Raw genomic sequence first — 20,472 nt, 5'->3', positions numbered from 1 at the left:
CCCTGACAAAGAACAGTCACCACCTGGTAAGCTGTCTGCACCCCTGCTCTATAGAAGGACCAGTGTCTGTAACAGTGAGTACAGCTGAACATCCACTTCTACAAATAAACTACAGAGCCTGGTTAAGCTACCTGAGTGGTCATTGCCTACACAATTTAACCGCTGACGTGTACAGTGCTCCGCTCACTCTCGAGGCTGCACGCACATGGCAAACTTTTTTATTGATTAAGAAAAAAAATGTTTCCACTTAATAGCCGACACACTTCATCTAATCAAAATAACACCTCCGCCTGTACTGAAATAAAATTGCTCCTCATTGATTCGACGTGCTGAGGAAATACATGAAAAGCCCTTAGACCGGGCATCAAAGCAGTTTGAAAGCCTCTAATTGATATAACTCATTCAAATAAAAATATATACTGTATTCCCTTGCGTCCCGGTTTCTTTTTGTTGCGCGAAAGAAAGTACTTCTCACACAAGTATTTGTCTACAATTGCTTCAGAGAAGCTAATATTATGTGTGGCATGCCCAAAATAATAGACGTCAAGCTGTTGCAGCCTCTCCGTAATTGTTATAATTTTATTTCAATAACAATGTTCCCATTTCGCACAATGAGAAAATTACACAGAATAAAAGACGCTTTTATTTGTAGCTGTGAAAAAAAAAGCAACGCTGTCCCAATTGTGAACGCTCTTATTTAACCAACATTAAAGATCTGGACGTATGGCCCATCCAGCTGTTTTACTGTCTCCGTGCTTCTCTTGTCTCGTGGAAAGTTTGTAAGAACCTCGCACTATGCCCCCGGGCACCTTGTGACACGTTCATTCAGACTGACAAAATGCTCTTTGTGCCTCCAGAAATACACAGATTCCCGTGCTATTATGAATCCTCTGCTTTGTCACTGAACCGTGTAATATTCTCGTCTCTCTGTGCATGGTATAATCCTATAATAAGAAGTACTTGTTCAATGATTAGAGGAGTCCAAGCAGAACTACAGCTGCTGTTGGTCTTATGCCTGAGTAGTCCAATAACATCGGTACAATGTGAAATATTGTTTTTACAGCCTGCGGGCTGTATACTGCACTGAAGGGGTTAATCGTTGATTTATTTTTGGAGATATATGCAGTAAAGTGAAAATAATGCATGCACCGGATAGATTTTATTTCCACGGAGCCAAACTCTCCTCCCTTCACTGGCATCTACCTTATTATCAGTGGTGCAAGTAGAATTTTTTTCTTAGTGGTACTGATAGTAAAAATGGGCGTGGTCACGTGTATTGAGGCGGCGTGATCACATGAAACTAGGGGAGTGGCTACTTGACAATAGGGGCATGGCCACATTATGCCACACACGGTAATGCTCCTTAAACATTATGCCAAACACCGTAATGCCCATTACACATTATACCACACACCGTAATGCTTAGTACACATGCCACACATCGTAATGCTCATTACACATTATGCCACACACTGTAATGCCCATTACACATTATGCCACACACCGTAATGCTTATTACACATTATTCCACACACCGTAATGCTTATTACACATTATTCCACACACCGTAATGCCCATTACACATTATGTCACACACATAATGCCCATTACACTTTATGCCAACACCGTAATGCATTACATATTACACCACACACCGTAATGCCTATTACATATTTTGCCACACACAGTCATGCCACTGACACCATTTCATGTCCCACACACAAAAATGCCCCTTGTAAATTATGCACCAGTGGTGGGCTGGTGGTACTGAGTACCACCATCATATTTCTTAATGGTACTCCATGCCACCCGGTACCACCCTACTTTCAGCACTGTTTATTATTTTCTTACCCAGTATATCTTTATAAGTAGGCTGCGGTTCAAGCTGAAAGTTATCCCCCCCCCAAAAAAAAAAAAAAAATGATGCCTGAGAACCAGCAGTACTTACACATGAAATTAGTTATATTTTGCCTTTTCTTTTATAGTTCTACACATTGTTATCACTGATTTATGGGCCATTAAGGCAGTTGCGCCATTAATTTCCGAACAGTCTGTCCAAAATTAGCCACATTGCGGGTGTCAAATATACAGTAGCGTTCCATTTACAGAAATGACAGCCCCAACAAGTACATGGAGAAACCGTAGTAATAGATATCTTGGCCATCCTTGACTTCTCCTTTCCACCTTTGCAACATCTCCAGGATTTAACACTTCCCAACCCTTGAATATGAAAATAACCTCACTGAAAGTGTGGGTAGCCACGCGCTTAATGTGAGTCGGTTCTCCGAGCAGCTGCAAAGAATAGGATGGTCAATCCAAACACAGATAATATATAGAAAATATACAGCGCTAAAAAATGGTATAAGCAGACAGGTGTAGATGATGAAACAAATAAAAAGATTTATTTAAACACTAAATACTAAGTATTTTTCAATAAATGATATAACTGAAACATTAAAAATGGAGCCTATTCATAAAAACCAGCCTCTGGTAGATTTGGACATATGAGGACAATGGCAGTGTTATCCAGTGGTAGGTGGACCTGAGTGATGTTAAGCCTTTAGGGTGGGATCGAATTTTTCCACAATAATTACCACTCTTGAAGATGGATTGTTCCCTTAGCGGTGGTTCAGATGGCACAGACTCCAACGCAAAGTTGAGGGGAAAAAAGAAGTGGATATAAACAGGATGACACACTAGAAAGGAAAAGTCCCAGGCTGCAAAGGTCCACTTTCCGATTATGTGGATGTCGCAATGAAAGTCCTTTTGGAGTCCAAATATAAATCCTAACTTCCCAACCCTTGAAGCATCCGCACTCTTATTATCTCTCACTTGAAATATTGAAGCTTCAATCCATCCTCAGCACCACGGCTCAAGTTATTTTCCTCTCTCATTGATCAACATAGACCTCCCCTCCATTGCCGGAGAATGGCTCTATGTTGCCGTGGCCTGGGCTTGCACAATTGGCATCATGACATTATGACAAGGGGCACTAGGAAGTAGAGCACTGTCTGAAGTGGCTAGGTGGCCCTACAGACAGCAGGGTAATTGGCAGGAATGTGTATGTGCCATGAAGCAATGATTGTACCACTACCACCCCCCAGATCCTGCACCCTGGGCAGGTGGCCCTACAGACAGCAGGGTAATTGGCATGCTCGTGCCATAGAGCATTTATGGTACCACCCCCTAGGGTCCTGCACCCTGGGTAATGGTGACATTCCTCTAGTCCAGCTCCACTCTCTGATAGTTACCATACGGCATCTCTGTCCCCCACACAATACAATATGAACTCAGCTACAAATCCCTAATCCTCTCCTCTCTCCCCTACATTTTAAAACACATTTCTACCTACTCCATCTCCAGTCTTCCAACAACTACTGCCGCACCTTCCCACTGCTTACTTCTCCTCACTCCCATCTCCAACACTTCTCCCGCGTTGCTCCTCACCTTTGGAACTCACTCCCATGCACAATTAGACTATCCGTATCTGCTAGTCAACAAAGCCTCAAAACTCATCTTTCCATAAGTCTAGCACTCCTTGTAATTCACCCCCACCCCATAATCTACTCCCCCTATCAGTGTCATCCTCTATCTGTCTGCCGCTGCCTAATAAGCAGGGCTCGTTTTCCTTGTTATTATCTCCTTCTACCGTCATAGCCACCTGCGCACATATACCTGGTCCCAAAGTCTCCTTCTCAACCTCTAGCACCTTTAGTTGCCCCCATGCTGCTGTGCATAGGCTTACCTCAACCTGATTTGCTTCCTGGGCTCTCCTCTTTCTTCATCCATGACTCTGGCACCATCTGTATGTCCACATGTGCCTGGAAGAGGTAAGACAGGAGTGTTCTATGGTAGCTCAAGTTCAGTAAGGGTAAATATGCACAATTGTGAACACATGCAGACCGGGAAACAGAAGTATAAAGGCTGGTGAAGACCATTTGTATAGCTAGCCTGAGAACAAAGCACAAAACCAAGTAACTTTGTATCTGGGACTGCCCGTGCTGCAATACAAGTTGTGCAAATACATTTAGATATATTTTTGCATGCAGGGAAAATGCTGGCAACTTTTGCATGAAGCCCACAGAAACTGGACACATTTATTTTAACACTGTCTGCAATTCAGATTTCCGTTTGGACAAGTTCTTCCAAAATGTAAATCTCTGCACATTTTAAACCTGCACACCAGTAGTGCAACATGATTGTGCCACTAACTAAAAAGATCTTCCAAACTATTTTTTTTTTTTTTTCAGAAAACTGACGGTAAGAAAAAGTTGCAAAAGAGAGAGAGGATTTACGTACATTGGTCATTGGTCCCAACCTGGAAGAAGAGCGATGAGTGTTGAGTACCGTCAGTTGGACATTACAACCCACAGACAATCAAAAGAAGCAAAGTGAGTTCCCTACGAGGCTTAGGATGGAACCTTGAGTAGACGACAGAGGGCAAAACCCGATATTATCTTACAGCCATTAAGTGATTTTAATAAAATGAGATTGTTGTTTCACTCAGGTTCAGAGGCATCAATATCCCAGCTGGCACCCTTGTTAAGTGAGTACACAGAAGGGAATTAACAATAGAATTGGCAAGAACAGGCCGTCTAATCTGTGGTATAAGTGTCATTGTAAGTGCTCCTTTTTAACGCTTTCCAAAAGTCTTAAATAATTTATAATGAAAGTTAGAGAAAAAAATGTGACAGGGAAGAGTGATTGCGGAGAAGATTTTATTGCCATTCAAGGTCAAAGTGAACTTCCTTTTCCATCAAGACATACAGCCCGATCTCTGCAAAGTATTATACATTTCTTTTCAATGAGATTTGCATTTCTCCGTAATTACACTAAAAATATTATAGGCGACAAATTTTTAATTAAAAGGGCGATATATTCTATATAAATATCAAATTGATTCCATTTTCTCCCTGCATGTTAGTAAAATGTAAGGGCACCAAGAATCTCTGCATTTATTAATAACGGGTCATACTGATCATTTGGGCTATTCTGCGGACTTGCTCTGCTCAGGCAAATATCTTCCATAAATACTGATAGGAACTCACCATATAGTCTTCACCAGTCTCCAAAAGGGATACATTATCCAATGGCCACCTCGATTACCAATGAGTGTTACATCCAACACATAGAAGCTTATTATATAATAATAATATGATATGCAATTGCTGTAACTGCGCAACATAAAAATTACAGTAGATGAGTTTCTCTCATAGGTTGGAAGCAAACACCTGTTTTGGTTGCCACGGGCTACAGTACTTAATGCACAGTGCACCATGATATCAAATATGGTTGATAATGATAAACCTTTCTGAAACACGGACTTCAAATGCACTGGGTAGACTTTCCTTAAAAATAAGTTTTGCAATCGTGATTTAAGGTGCCTCCAAGTAATACCAGCAATTTTGTGTCATGACAATACTGTACGTCTAACCCATTCACTAGGAGCTACTTACTTGGACTGAATGGTGTGCAGTCTCTTTGACTCTACTGCAGCTATGTTAAAAAAAAATGTGATATGTATTTGTTGCATTAAACACACAATAAAGGATTTGCGAATAAACTTCACAGTAAGATGAACAGGTAAACTTCATAAAAGAACATGGAGAATTGAAAAAATAAGATTTTACAAGAGACCACACTATCAAAGCATAGAGAGACTACATCAATGAGATCTAAAGATACAGCGCCACCTAGTGTGCCACCTACTGTACTGTTCTTTCAGCACATTTCCTCAGGCAATATTCACCATGCAGCTGTTGCTATACTCCAACAATATTATTAGACACTTTGTAGAGATTGACTAGAATCTTTTCTCCTTATTCGAATACCATAATCCTCCAGACCTGTGGCCTTGTGAGGACAGGGGCTGGTGTATTGGATGTGACAAAGGGCTGCAGTCTACCGTCCACCTACAAAAAGAGTGTGCTGCCCTGGCACACAGGTTGTATTTGATTGTGATCATTGTAGAAATTGGATGGTTTACAGACAGGGAACTTTAATATTTAAGGGGGGATATATAAAAAAAATTTGCAAAACAAAAAAAAGAATAAGTTAAGCCATGCCTGGATAGGATAAGATAGGAATCTGTCCTGGTGAAGAGGTTTACTGCCCAAAGACGCTTGCGCCACGGGAGGTCCAGGGAGGGATCCAATTGGATCTCACTCGGACAGGGTCTAGCGATGCTTTTCAGTCGCACAGGCAGCCGCAGAGTGATTGACAGGAAGTGGGCGTTTCTGGGTGTCAACTGACCGTTTTTAGGGAGTGTTCGGAAAAACGCAGGTGTGGCTGGGCGAACGCAGGGCGTGTTTGTGACGTCAAATCAGGAACTGAATAGTCTGAAGTGATCGCAAGCGCTGAGTAGGTCTGAAGCTACTCAGAAACTGCACAAAATTATTTTGTAGCCGCTCTGCGATCCTTTCGTTCGCACTTCTGCTAAGCTAAAATACACTCCCAGTGGGAGGCTGCATAGCGTTTGCACGGCTGCTAAAAACTGCTAGCGAGCGAACAACTCGGAATGACCACCTATGTGAGCAGATCTGCGTCTGTGTGAGCAACCTCTTTGATCGACATGCCCGCGACATTCCATAACATGCCCATAACATGGATCTTCTCTGCTACGCCACCTCCCAGTCACTGCTCAGGAATGCCCAGCATACATCTCAGGGCATGGTTCATAGATGGACACATAGCCCGATTCAGACCTGATCATTGTTGTGCGAATTCGCAAGGCGGACGATTATCGATCAACTACGGATCGTAGTGCGCACACGTGAGGCCACACTGTGAAAGAATGCAGCGATTTTTTTTTTTATCGCAAGGCGTACGCAAGTTGATTGACAGAAATCCGACGTTTGGGGATGGTAACTGGCTGTTTTCTGGAAGTTTGTCTGGGGTGAGTGAGCTATTAGAGAGCACGTTCTAGAAAGGCTTTCTTTTTGGTGCACTCTTTTAAATTGATTTGTTAGTTATTTAAAACATAGGCCCTCATTCCGAGTCGTTCGCTCTGTATTTTTCTTCGCATCGCAGCGTTTTTCTGCTTAGTACGCATGCGCAATGTTCGCACTGCGACTGCGCCAAGTAATTTTGCTATGAAGATAGTATTTTTACTCACGGCTTTTTCTTCGCTCCGGCGATCGTAGTGTGATTGACAGGAAATGGGTGTTACTGGGCGGAAACACGGCGTTTTATGGGCGTGTGGATAAAAACGCTACCGTTTCCGGAAAAAACGTGGGAGTGGCTGGAGAAACGGAGGAGTGTCTGGGCGAACGCTGGGTGTGTTTGTGACGTCAAACCAGGAACGACAAGCACTGAACTGATCGCAGATGCCGAGTAAGGTTGAAGCTACTCAGAAACTGCTAAGTAGTTTGTAATCGCAATATTGCGAATACATCGTTCGCAATTTTAAGAAGCTAAGATTCACTCCCAGTAGGCGGTGGCTTAGCGTGTGTAACTCTGCTAAAATCGCCTTGCGAGCGAACAACTCGGAATGAGGGCCATAACTTTTATTTTAATTCCATTAAAAATAAAGACACTATTTATAAAAAAAACCCTGTATAATTGACAGTACAACAATGCAAAAGACAGTAAATAATTATTAATTGGGTCATGCCACCAATGGAATTAAAATAAAATGGAATTTAATGGACTTAAAATAAAAGTTATGTTTTAAATAACTAACAAATCAATTTAAAAGAGTGCACCAAAAAGAAAGCCTTTCTAGAACGTGCTCACTCACCCCAGATAAATATACTGTATCCAGGGCCGGTTCTAGACCTTGTGGCGCCCAGGGCGAAAGTGGGGGCGTGACTTCATAGGAAAGGGCCTCTCCTCTGCCTTGGCCACTGCTTCCCATGCACGAGTTCAGGATTTTGCCCGTGCTGCACCCCTTCAGTGGAATGCGCTCCCCCGCTCCATTAGACTCTCCCTGACCTTGCAAAGCTTCAAACGGGCACTGAAAACCCACCTATTTATCAAAGCGTACCCCTCCAATGCATAACCTAGTCCGTAGGCTGCTCCTCCATCCCCCTGCCCCATGCCTTGGACATCTCTGCTTTGCTCGCATACCACCATCAGGCTTCTACCTGCTTGCTTGCACCTCATGTCATCTGTCTGTTGCCCCTCCCCACTAGATTGTTAGCTCTTCAGAGCAGGGCCCTCTTTCCTCTTGTCTAAGCCCTCTTCTTGACACATTTCACTCAGCGACCATCTTTACCTGCTTTTTCTCCTGCTGGTAAATGGCCCCTCTCTATCTATGGTTGCCAGCCCCAAGTAGTACAATGATTACTCCTTCGCTACTTACATCTAAGCTGTATTATGTTTTGAGAATTGTGGTGCTCTTTGTTACCTGCACTCCATTTTTGTTATTTATTTACTGTTATGCTAAGTTTTGCCTCCCTGTACTGTCCTTTGTATGGCGCTGCGAAACACTTGTGGCGCCCTATAAATAAAATGTAATAATAATAATAATAATAAAGGGCGTGGTCAGTTTTGCTTCCTGTAGAGTTGTGCACCCTGTAGAGCTGTGCCCACAGTAGTTGTTGTGCCCCGTGCAGCTGTTATGCCCCCTGCAGCTGTGCCCCCAGTAGCTGTTATGCCCCTTGCAGCTGTGCCCCCAGTAGTTGTGCCCCCTGCAGCTGTGCCTCCAGTAGTTGTGCCCCCTGCAGCTGTTGTGCTTCCTGCAGCTGTGCCCCCAGTAGCTGTTATGCCCCCTGCAGCTGTGCCCCCAGTAGCTGTTATGCCCCCTGCAGCTGTGCCCCCAGTAGCTGTTATGCCCCCTGCAGCTGTGCCCCCTGCAGCTGTTGTGCCCCCTGCAGCTGTTGTGCCCCCTGCAGCTGTGCCCCCAGTAGTTGTGCCCCCTGCAGCTGTGCCCCCAGTAGCTGTTATGCCCCCTGCAGCTGTGCCCCCAGTAGTTGTGCCCCCTGCAGCTGTGCCCCCATTAGTTGTGGCCCCAGTTGTTGTGTCCCCCTTAGTGTGCCCACCAGTAGCTGTGCCCCTAGTAAAAAAATACTTACCAGCCCTGTTCCTGCTTCCCGACCACTGCACTCCGTCTCCGCCGCCGGCACCGCTCCTCTGAGCTATGGGAGAGACGTCATGACGTCTCTCCGATAGCGCCGCACAGAAAGGTCCTCTCTGCAAAGGGAAACTAGATGCTACCTCACTGCGCGTTTAGATTCCCTTCGCGGAGAGGACCTTTTCATAACCACCGCCATCCTAGTTAGTAGCAGCTCTTGCCACGGCGGCGGCGCCCCCGGGACAGCGGCGCCCTGGTCAAAAGTCCTGCTTGCCCGTGGCAAGAGCTGCTACTGACTGTATCTTGCCACGAGCCTCCAGCCCTTGCACCTCCAGCCTTTTGACACACTACAATTCAATGTTCTAATAAGTCATTAATTGTTTGGTTTACTATACCACTATTCTGAATATTTTCCAGTCCATTGCATAATCATCTTGGGGCCACCCTCCACCCACACACCTGTTTTCTGGAAGTGTCAGGAAAAACTCAGGCACGCCCAGAAAACAGGGGCAACGCTGGCCATCCCTGGCCCTGAAAGCCAGCCTGCGGCTTTGGAGAATTGTGAGGAAACTCACAATAGAGGACCACCGCTCGCCATCTACTCTGAATCAGGGCCACAATCGCAACAGCGCCTTTGTGCGTACACTCAGTGTAAAGCGTGCCACGAGCAAGTGTTTAAGGGATTGCGGCGCACAAAACCTACAGTATGTGAACTTCTGCGTCGTGTGCTGCTCTGAATCAGCGCCATATTGTACTAGCCACTAGGATTATTGTTGCAGATGAATTGGTACAAAGTCTCAGGTTAAGCACAGTGATGCGTGATTAGTGATGAGCGGGTTCGGTTCCTCGGAAACCGAACCCCCCCCCGAACTTCACCCATTTTACACGGGTCCGAGGCATACTCGGATTTTCCCGTATGGCTCGGTTAATCCGATCGCGCCTGAACGTCATCATCCCACTGTCGGATTCTCGCGAGATTCGGATTCTATATAAGCAGCCGCGCGTCGCCGCCATTTTCACTCGTGCATTGGAAATGTTAGGGAGAGGACGTGGCTGGCATCCTCTCCATTTATTAATGTTGATGCAAATATTTGTGCTTATTGCTTAATTGTGGGGACTGGGGAGCAGCTGTATTATATAGGATACAGTGCAGAGTTTTGCTGACAGTGACCACCAGTATTATACGTTCTCTGCCTGAAAAACACTCCATAGCTGTGCTCAGTGTGCTGCATATATCTGTGCTCACACTGCTTAATTGTGGGGACTGGGGACCAGCAGTATTATATAGGAGGAGTACAGTGCAGAGTTTTGCTGACCAGTGACCACCAGTATACGTTGTCTGCCTGAAAAACACTCCATATCTGTGCTGCATATATCTGTGCTCACACTGCTTTATTGTGGGGACTGGGGTCCACCAGTATATTATATAGGAGGAGTACAGTGCAGAGTTTTGCTGACCAGTGACCACCAGTATACGTTGTCTGCCTGAAAAACACTCCATATCTGTGCTCAGTGTGCTGCATATATCTGTGCTCACACTGCTTTATTGTGGGGACTGGGGACCAGCAGTATTATATAGGAGGAGTACAGTGCAGAGTTTTGCTGACAGTGACCACCAGTATACGTTGTCTGCCTGAAAAACACTCCATATCTGTGCTCAGTGTGCTGCATATATCTGTGCTCACACTGCTTTATTGTGGGGACTGGGGACCAGCAGTATTATATATGAGGAGTACAGTGCAGAGTTTTGCTGACAGTGACCACCAGTATATATAGCAGTACGGTACGGAAGGCCACTGCTCTACCTAGCTCTGTGTCGTCAAGGATACTATCCATCTAGATTCTATACCTGTGGTGCATTTTAGTTTTGCAGTTTGCGGACAGTGACCACCAGTATATATAGCAGTACGGTACGGAAGGCCACTGCTCTACCTACCTCTGTGTCGTCAAGTATACTATCCATCCATACCTGTGGTGCATTTCAGTTGTGCGCAGTATATATAGTAGTAGGCCATTGCTATTGATACTGGCATATAATTCCACACATTAAAAAATGGAGAACAAAAATGTGGAGGTTAAAAATAGGGAAAGATAAAGATCCACTTCCACCTCGTGCTGAAGCTGCTGCCACTAGTCATGGCCGAGACGATGAAATGCCATCAACGTCGTCTGCCAAGGCCGATGCCCAATGTCATAGTAGAGAGCATGTAAAATCCAAAAAACAAAAGTTCAGTAAAATGACCCAAAAATCAAAATTGAAAGCGTCTGATGAGAAGCGTAAACTTGCCAATACGCCATTTACGACACGGAGTGGCAAGGAACGGCTGAGGCCCTGGCCTATGTTCATGGCTAGTGGTTCAGATTCACATGAGGATGGAAGCACTCATCCTCTCGCTAGAAAACTGCAGTGCCACTCATAGATGGGCCAGGTGTTTGTGTCGGCCACTTGTGTCGCTTAGCTTAGTCACACAGCGACCTTGGTGCGCCTCTTTTTTTCTTTGCATCATGTGCTGTTTGGAGACAATTTTTTTTGAAGTGCCATCCTGCCTGACACTGCAGTGCCACTCCTAGATGGGCCAGGTTTTTGTGTCGGCCACTTGTGTCGCTTAGCTTAGTCACACAGCGACCTTGGTGCGCCTCTTTTTTTCTTTGCATCATGTGCTGTTTGGGGACAATTTTTTTGAAGTGCCATCTGTAATAGTGTTATTTTATTTATTTTATGGACTATAAAGATGACGGGTCTTTGGGATTATACCTGGTTTTCTCTTATTCACAAGTTCCGGTTCCTCCCTTTCGGCCGATTTGGTCTGTAGATTACCGATTCCTCAGTTGGCAGAAATATATGCGCCAAAAATCGCACATTTAACTAAATAAACTTTTTTTTGTAAAATACAATAAAATGCAGTAAAAGAGTTTTATTTCACTGGAACAATGCAAACTCGTCCTCCTTATTTCCCACCAGTCAATAGGACAACCTAAAACAAACGGTTAGCGAGACGACATACTTCAAATGAATCTAAATACATTTATACTAGAGATGAGCGCCGGAAATTTTTCGGGTTTTGTGTTTTGGTTTTGGGTTCGGTTCCGCGGCCGTGTTTTGGGTTCGACCGCGTTTTGGCAAAACCTCACCGAATTTTTTTTGTCGGATTCGGGTGTGTTTTGGATTCGGGTGTTTTTTTCAAAAAAACCTAAAAAACAGCTTAAATCATAGAATTTGGGGGTCATTTTGATCCCAAAGTATTATTAACCTCAAAAACCATAATTTCCACTCATTTTCAGTCTATTCTGAATACCTCACACCTCACAATATTATTTTTAGTCCTAAAATTTGCACCGAGGTCGCTGGATGACTAAGCTAAGCGACCCTAGTGGCCGACACAAACACCTGGCCCATCTAGGAGTGGCACTGCAGTGTCACGCAGGATGGCCCTTCCAAAAAACACTCCCCAAACAGCACATGACGCAAAGAAAAAAAGAGGCGCAATGAGGTAGCTGTGAGAGTAAGATAAGCGACCCTAGTGGCCGACACAAACACCGGGCCCATCTAGGAGTGGCACTGCAGTGTCACGCAGGATGGCCCTTCCAAAAAACACTCCCCAAACAGCACATGACGCAAAGAAAAAAAGAGGCGCAATGAGGTAGCTGTGTGAGTAAGATAAGCGACCCTAGTGGCCGACACAAACACCGGGCCCATCTAGGAGTGGCACTGCAGTGTCACGCAGGATGGCCCTTCCAAAAAACACTCCCCAAACAGCACATGACGCAAAGAAAAAAAGAGGCGCAATGAGGTAGCTGTGTGAGTAAGATAAGCGACCCTAGTGGCCGACACAAACACCGGGCCCATCTAGGAGTGGCACTGCAGTGTCACGCAGGATGGCCCTTCCAAAAAACACTCCCCAAACAGCACATGACGCAAAGAAAAAAAGAGGCGCAATGAGGTAGCTGTGTGAGTAAGATAAGCGACCCTAGTGGCCGACACAAACACCGGGCCCATCTAGGAGTGGCACTGCAGTGTCACGCAGGATGGCCCTTCCAAAAAACACTCCACAAACAGCACATGACGCAAAGAAAAATTAAAGAAAAAAGAGGTGCAAGATGGAATTGTCCTTGGGCCCTCCCACCCACCCTTATGTTGTATAAACAGGACATGCACACTTTAACCAACCCATCATTTCAGTGACAGGGTCTGCCACACGACTGTGACTGAAATGACGGGATGGTTTGGACCCCCACCAAAAAAGAAGCAATTAATCTCTCCTTGCACAAACTGGCTCTACAGAGGCAAGATGTCCACCTCATCATCATCCTCCGATATATCACCGTGTACATCCCCCTCCTCACAGATTATCAATTCGTCCCCACTGGAATCCACCATCTCAGCTCCCTGTGTACTTTGTGGAGGCAATTGCTGCTGGTCAATGTCTCCACGGAGGAATTGATTATAATTCATTTTAATGAACATCATCTTCTCCACATTTTCTGGATGTAACCTCGTACGCCGATTGCTGACAAGGTGAGCGGCGGCACTAAACACTCTTTCGGAGTACACACTTGTGGGAGGGCAACTTAGGTAGAATAAAGCCAGTTTGTGCAAGGGCCTCCAAATTGCCTCTTTTTCCTGCCAGTATAAGTACGGACTGTGTGACGTGCCTACTTGGATGCGGTCACTCATATAATCCTCCACCATTCTTTCAATGGGGAGAGAATCATATGCAGTGACAGTAGACGACATGTCCGTAATCGTTGTCAGGTCCTTCAGTCCGGACCAGATGTCAGCATCAGCAGTCGCTCCAGACTGCCCTGCATCACCGCCAGCGGGTGGGCTCGGAATTCTGAGCCTTTTCCTCGCACCCCCAGTTGCGGGAGAATGTGAAGGAGGAGATGTTGACAGGTCGCGTTCCGCTTGACTTGACAATTTTGTCACCAGCAGGTCTTTGAACCCCAGCAGACTTGTGTCTGCCGGAAAGAGAGATCCAAGGTAGGCTTTAAATCTAGGATCGAGCACGGTGGCCAAAATGTAGTGCTCTGATTTCAACAGATTGACCACCCGTGAATCCTTGTTAAGCGAATTAAGGGCTCCATCCACAAGTCCCACATGCCTAGCGGAATCGCTCCGTGTTAGCTCCTCCTTCAATGTCTCCAGCTTCTTCTGCAAAAGCCTGATGAGGGGAATGACCTGACTCAGGCTGGCAGTGTCTGAACTGACTTCACGTGTGGCAAGTTCAAAGGTTTCAGAACCTTGCACAACGTTGAAATCATTCTCCACTGCGCTTGAGACAGGTGCATTCCACCTCCTATATAGTGCTCAATTGTATAGGCTTGAATGGCCTTTTGCTGCTCCTCCAACCTCTGAAGCATATAGAGGGTTGAATTCCACCTCGTTACCACTTCTTGCTTCAGATGATGGCAGGGCAGGTTCAGTTGTTTTTGGTGGTGCTCCAGTCTTCTGTACGTGGTGCCTGTACGCCGAAAGTGTCCCGCAATTCTTCTGGCCACCGACAGCATCTCTTGCACGCCCCTGTCGTTTTTTTAAAAATTCTGCACCACCAAATTCAAGGTATGTGCAAAACATGGGACGTGCTGGAATTTGCCCATATTTAATGCACACACAATATTGCTGGCGTTGTCCGATGCCACAAATCCACAGGAGAGTCCAATTGGGGTAAGCCATTCCGCGATGATCTTCCTCAGTTGCCGTAAGAGGTTTTCAGCTGTGTGCGTATTCTGGAAACCGGTGATACAAAGCGTAGCCTGCCTAGGAAAGAGTTGGCGTTTGCGAGATGCTGCTACTGGTCCCGCCGCTGCTGTTCTTGCGGCGGGAGTCCATACATCTACCCAGTGGGCTGTCACAGTCATATAGTCCTGACCCTGCCCTGCTCCACTTGTCCACATGTCCGTGGTTAAGTGGACATTGGGTACAGCTGCATTTTTTAGGACACTGGTGACTCTTTTTCTGAGGTCTGTGTACATTTTCGGTATCGCCTGCCTAGAGAAATGGAACCTAGATGGTATTTGGTACCGGGGACACAGTACCTCCAACAAGTCTCTAGTTGGCTCTGCAGTAATGATGGATACCGGAACCACGTTTCTCACCACCCAGGATGCCAAGGCCTCAGTTATCCGCTTTGCAGTAGGATGACTGCTGTGATATTTCATCTTCCTCGCAAAGGACTGTTGGACAGTCAATTGCTTGGTGGAAGTAGTAAAAGTGGTCTTACGACTTCCCCTCTGGGATGACCATCGACTCCCAGCAGCAACAACAGCAGCGCCAGCAGCAGTAGGCGTTACACGCAAGGATGCATCGGAGGAATCCCAGGCAGGAGAGGAATCGTCAGAATTGCCAGTGACATGGCCTGCAGGACTATTGGCATTCCTGGGGAAGGAGGAAATTGACACTGAGGGAGTTGGTGGGGTGGTTTGCGTTAGCTTGGTTACAAGAGGAAGGTATTTACTGGTCAGTGGACTTCTTCCGCTGTCACCCAAAGTTTTTGAACTTGTCACTGACTTATTATGAATGCGCTGCAGGTGACGTATAAGGGAGGATGTTCCGAGGTGGTTAACGTCCTTACCCCTACTTATTACAGCTTGACAAAGGCAACACACGGCTTGACACCTGTTGTCCGCATTTCTGGTGAAATACTTCCACACCGAAGAGCTGATTTTTTTGGTATTTTCACCAGGCATGTCAGTGGCCATATTCCTCCCACGGACAACAGGTGTCTCCCCGGGTGCCTGACTTAAACAAACCACCTCACCATCAGAATCCTCCTGGTCAATTTTCTCCCCAGCGCCAGCAACACCCATATCCTCCTCATCCTGGTGTACTTCAACACTGACATCTTCAATCTGACTATCAGGAACTGGACTGCGGGTGCTCCTTCCAGCACTTGCAGGGGGCGTGCAAATGGTGGAAGGCGCATGCTCTTCACGTCCAGTGTTGGGAAGGTCAGGCATCGCAACCGACACAATTGGAGTCGGACTCTCCTTGTGGATTTGGGATTTCGAAGAACGCACAGTTCTTTGCGGTGCTACTGCTTTTGCCAGCTTGAGTCTTTTCATTTTTCTAGCGAGAGGCTGAGTGCTTCCATCCTCATGTGAAGCTGAACCACTAGCCATGAACATAGGCCAGGGCCTCAGCCGTTCCTTGCCACTCCGTGTGGTAAATGGCATATTGGCAAGTTTACGCTTCTCCTCCGACAATTTTATTTTAGGTTTTGGAGTCCTTTTTTTACTGATATTTGGTGTTTTGGATTTGACATGCTCTGTACTATGACATTGGGCATCGGCCTTGGCAGACGACGTTGCTGGCATTTCATCGTCTCGGCCATGACTAGTGGCAGCAGCTTCAGCACGAGGTGGAAGTGGATCTTGATCTTTCCCTAATTTTGGAACCTCAACATTTTTGTTCTCCATATTTTAATAGGCACAACTAAAAGGCACCTCAGGTAAACAATGGAGATAGATGGATACTAGTATACTTATGGATGGACTGCTGAGTGCCGACACAGAGGTAGCTACAGCCGTGGACTACCGTACTGTGTCTGCTGCTAATATAGACTGGATGATAATGATATGAAATCATTATATATATGTATATATAATATCACTAGTACTGCAGCCGGACAGGTAGATATATATTTATTAGGTAATAATGACTGATGACGGACCTGCTGGACACTGTCAGCTCAGCAGCACCGCAGACTGCTACAGTAAGCTACTATAGTAGTATGTATCAAAAAGAAAGAAAAAAAAAACCACGGGTAGGTGGTATACAATTATGGATGGACTGCCGACACAGAGGTAGCTACAGCCGTGGACTTCCGTACTGTCTGCTGCTAATATAGACTGGATGATAATGATATGAAATCAATATATATATGTATATATAATATCACTAGTACTGCAGCCGGACAGGTAGATATATATTTATTAGGTAATGATGACTGATGACGGACCTGCTGGACACTGTCAGCTCAGCAGCACCGCAGACTGCTACAGTAAGCTACTATAGTAGTATGTATCAAGAAGAAAGAAAAAAAAAACCACGGGTAGGTGGTATACAATTATGGATGGACTGCCGAGTGCCGACACAGAGGTAGCTACAGCCGTGGACTACCGTACTGTGTCTGCTGCTAATATAGACTGGATGATAATGATATGAAATCAATATATATATGTATATATAATATCACTAGTACTGCAGCCGGACAGGTAGATATATATTTATTAGGTAATGATGACTGATGACGGACCTGCTGGACACTGTCAGCTCAGCAGCACCGCAGACTGCTACAGTAAGCTACTATAGTAGTATGTATCAAGAAGAAAGAAAAAAAAAACCACGGGTAGGTGGTATACAATTATGGATGGACTGCCGAGTGCCGACACACAGGTAGCTACAGCCGTGGACTACCGTACTGTGTCTGCTGCTAATATAGACTGGATGATAATGATATGAAATCAATATATATATATGTATATATAATATCACTAGTACTGCAGCCGGACAGGTAGATATATATTTATTAGGTAATGATGACTGATGACGGACCTGCTGGACACTGTCAGCTCAGCAGCACCGCAGACTGCTACAGTAAGCTACTATAGTAGTATGTATCAAGAAGAAAGAAAAAAAAAACCACGGGTAGGTGGTATACAATTATGGATGGACTGCCGAGTGCCGACACAGAGGTAGCTACAGCCGTGGACTACCGTACTGTGTCTGCTGCTAATATAGACTGGATGATAATGATATGAAATCAATATATATATGTATATATAATATCACTAGTACTGCAGCCGGACAGGTAGATATATATTTATTAGGTAATGATGACTGATGACGGACCTGCTGGACACTGTCAGCTCAGCAGCACCGCAGACTGCTACAGTAAGCTACTATAGTAGTATGTATCAAGAAGAAAGAAAAAAAAACCACGGGTAGGTGGTATACAATTATGGATGGACTGCCGAGTGCCGACACAGAGGTAGCTACAGCCGTGGACTAACGTACTGTGTCTGCTGCTAATATAGACTGGATGATAATGATATGAAATCAATATATATATGTATATATAATATCACTAGTACTGCAGCCGGACAGGTAGATATATATTTATTAGGTAATGATGACTGATGACGGACCTGCTGGACACTGTCAGCTCAGCAGCACCGCAGACTGCTACAGTAAGCTACTATAGTAGTATGTATCAAGAAGAAAGAAAAAAAAAATCACGGGTAGGTGGTATACAATTATGGATGGACTGCCGAGTGCCGACACAGAGGTAGCTACAGCCGTGGACTACCGTACTGTGTCTGCTGCTAATATAGACTGGATGATAATGATATGAAATCAATATATATATGTATATATAATATCACTAGTACTGCAGCCGGACAGGTAGATATATATTTATTAGGTAATGATGACTGATGATGGACCTGCTGGACACTGTCAGCTCAGCAGCACCGCAGACTGCTACAGTAAGCTACTATAGTAGTATGTATAAAGAAGAAAGAGAAAAAAAAAAAAACACGGGTAGGTGGTATACAATTATAATATTATATATATATTAATTATATACAATTATATATATATATATATATATTAATTAAACTGGTGGTGATTATTAAACTGGTGGTCAGGTCACTGGTCACACTATCAGCAACTTGCAAGTAGTACTCCTAAGCATACAATCACAATATATATTATACTGGTGTGGCACTCTGGCAGCAAAAGTGTGCACTGTACGTTATATGTACTATGTACTCCTGAGTCCTGCTCTCAGACTCTAACTGCTCCCCACTGTCAGTGTCTCCCCCACAAGTCAGATAATACAATACAGTCACACTATCTATCACTTCACTTCAGCAAGTACTAGTAGTAGTAGTACTCCTCCTAATGCTCCCCAAAATTACTACTGTGTCTCTCTCTGTCTCACTCTCTTCTCGAATCTCTATAAACGGAGAGGACGCCAGCCACGTCCTCTCCCTATGAATCTCAATGCACGTGTGAAAAATGGCGGCGACGCGCGGCTCCTTATATAGAATCCGAGCCTCGCGAGAATCCGACAGCGTGATGATGACGTTCGGGCGCGCTCGGGTTAACCGAGCAAGGCGGGAGGATCCGAGCCTGCTCGGCCCCGTGTAAAAAACCCTGAAGTTCGGGCGGGTTCGGATTCCGAGGAACCGAACCCGCTCATCTCTAATTTATACCAATAGTAATAATTGTAACCATACATATAGGATCAGGTAACGGTACCTTAAGGGAAGGGGTTCCCCTAACACTTCAGTATTTCAGTCTGAGTACTCTTACTACCTCGTTGGTGCACATAAGATGACAACGTTGTGATGCCAGCGGAGCGGAAATCGTTCAAATTATAGAGCTCTATGGTGTTCCCTGCTTCTACTTCAGATATGAGTCGTTAAGAGTCATACGCTGTAGCGTTTGAGGTTAACTCTAAACTCCTGTCTCCCTGCGGTAACTTGTGAAGAGTAATAGTATTTTACGGTGGCCACGAAGTGGCTAATTTGTATTCCTGCGCTAGTTCTACTAGTCTTCTGGTACAGTGAAAGGGGCGAATATACCGCTGTTATCTCCCTAGCTGGTAGGGACGTTGTTAGTGGGATCCTCGCTGGCAACTAAGCAATAAGTAGAGTCCTAGCTGATACTAGAACACTGCAGATTTCCCTGTTGAATATTGTATATACAGGCGATGTTTGGCTATTTATACGGGCATCAGGCATTAGTAAGGTATTAGTCAATATAGCGGTACTATCCTCTCTGACGAACTCCTGATGAGGCTTACTAAGTGTTACCACTGTGGAGTTCACTGAGCTTGGGGACTTTCTCACGATATGAGAGTTCAGAGGTGTAATGTATGTATGTATGTATGATCAACTGGTTACAAAGACTGGTAACTGTGTATTAGATGAGCGGGTTCAGATTTAACGCCAGAATTAACGCCAGTTCGGTTTTATCCGGATTTTTTCTATTGGCTATCCAAAACACGTGACATCCGTGAGCCAATAAGATGCCGTTTTGAGAACCGAGTAAATCCGAGTAAAACCGAGTAAAACCGAACCCGCTCATTCTATATTTCTCTTTCTCTTAGGCTATTGATTCAACTAAGAGAAGTCACTGACTGAGCTGCTGCTGTGCTGTACCTTACATGAGGCTGTCACTCACGATTTCAGGCCTCCTTTTGTCCGCCCCGAGGGAGGTACAGATGTCTCTGCCACTGCCCAGCCGGACTATCCACTGTTGCTGGCCGCCTCCTCCGTTCCGCCTTGGGGGAGGTACAGATGCTGCTACCGCCGCCCCAGCCGGACTAGGTACTATACTGGGCCGCCTCCTTTGTTCCGCCTTGCGGGAGGTACCTATGATGCTGCCGCCGCCCCAGCCGGATGACGAAGTCCCACTGCCGCCACCTACTGTTGAGCCGCACTGTGCTCCG

At 45.3% G+C, this 20,472-nt stretch overlaps 1 long non-coding RNA gene across 1 annotated transcript in view; it reads right to left on the bottom strand.

Annotated features, from left to right (window-relative positions):
* Nucleotides 1–565: 565 nt before the first annotated feature.
* The window catches only part of LOC135058270 (uncharacterized), a 108,525-nt gene continuing 88,618 nt past the window's right edge, over nt 566–20,472 (bottom strand). The window contains exons 2-3 of the long non-coding RNA XR_010244717.1: nt 3,746–3,821; nt 566–944 (exon numbers count right to left, since the gene is read on the bottom strand). This is a non-coding gene — a long non-coding RNA (uncharacterized LOC135058270). The remainder of the gene's footprint in view (nt 945–3,745; nt 3,822–20,472) is intronic.

Source organism: Pseudophryne corroboree, chromosome 3 (assembly GCF_028390025.1).
Source record: "Pseudophryne corroboree isolate aPseCor3 chromosome 3, aPseCor3.hap2, whole genome shotgun sequence".
Classification (NCBI taxonomy): Eukaryota; Metazoa; Chordata; class Amphibia; order Anura; family Myobatrachidae; genus Pseudophryne; species Pseudophryne corroboree.
This window is presented reverse-complemented; position numbering and strand designations above follow the sequence as displayed.